The sequence below is a fragment of the Alexandromys fortis genome, unplaced genomic scaffold, assembly GCF_014885135.2.
Source record: "Alexandromys fortis isolate MF-2015 unplaced genomic scaffold, M_Fortis_MF-2015_v1.1 scaffold_0, whole genome shotgun sequence".
NCBI classification, from domain to species: Eukaryota; Metazoa; Chordata; class Mammalia; order Rodentia; family Cricetidae; genus Alexandromys; species Alexandromys fortis.
The window spans coordinates 2,658,928-2,660,157 of record NW_026067949.1 but is presented as its reverse complement, the minus strand read 5'-3'; positions in this window follow the sequence as shown (position 1 = coordinate 2,660,157).

The following is a 1,230-nucleotide window of genomic DNA, read 5'->3' as shown; positions in this document are numbered from 1 at the left end:
ACAACCATCTGTAAAGAGGTCTGGTGCCCTCTTCTGGCTGCAGACATGCACACAGACAGAATATTATATACATAATAAATTGATAAATATTTTTTTAAAAAGTAAACAAACTATACTGAGTGAGGTAAGCCAGACCCAAAAAAAGGAACATGGGATGTACTCACTCATATTTGGTTTCTAGCCATAAACAAAGGACATTGAGCTCATAATTAGTGATCCTAGAGAAGCTAAATAAGGAGAACCCAAAGAAAAACATATAGACATCTTCCTGAATATTAACCTTCATCAGGCGATGAAAGGAGACAGAGACCCACATTGGAGTATCGACAGAAATCTCAGGTCCAAATCAAGAGCAGAAGGAGAGAGAGCACGAGCAAGGAACTCAGGACCGCGAGGGGTGCACCCACACACTGAGACAATGGGGATGTTCTATCGGGAACTCACTAAGGCCAGCTGGCCTGAACTTGAAAAAGCCTGGGATAAAACCGGACTCACTGAACATAGCGGACAATGAGGACTACTGAGACCTCAAGAACAATGGCAATGGGTTTTTGATCCTACTGCACGTATTGGCTTTGTGGGAGCCTAGGCAGTTTGGATGCTCACCTTACTAGACCTGGATGGAGGTGGGAGGTCCTTGGACTTCCCACAGGGCAGGGAACCCTGATTGCTCTTTGGGCTGCAAGGGAGGGGGACTTGATTGGGGGAGGGGGAGGGAAATGGGAGGCGGCGGTGGGGAAGAGACAGAAATCTTTAATAAATAAAAAATTTAAAAAGGTAAACAAACTATCCTTTTCCATTTTGCATACCAATCTCAGTCCCAACTCCCTCTCCTCCTCCCATTTCCTCCATCTACCCCTACCCCACCCCATCCACTCCTCAGAGAGGGTAAGGTACATTGCTTTGGGGAAGGTCCAACTCCTCCTCCCCCCCAACTATATCTAGGCTGAGCAAGATACCCATCTGAAGAGAATAGTTTAAAAAAAAAAGGCTAGTACAAGCAGTATGGATAAATCCTGGTGCCACTGCCAGTGGCCCCATAGTCTGCCCAGCCATACAGCTATCACCCACATTCAGAGGGACTAGTTTGGATCTATGCTGTTTCCTTCCCTGTCCAACTGGAGTTGGTGAGCTCCCATTAACTCAGGTAAACTGTTTCAGTGGGTGAACCCATCATGGTCTTGACCTCTTTGCTCATATTCTCACTCCTCCCACTCTTCTACAGGACTT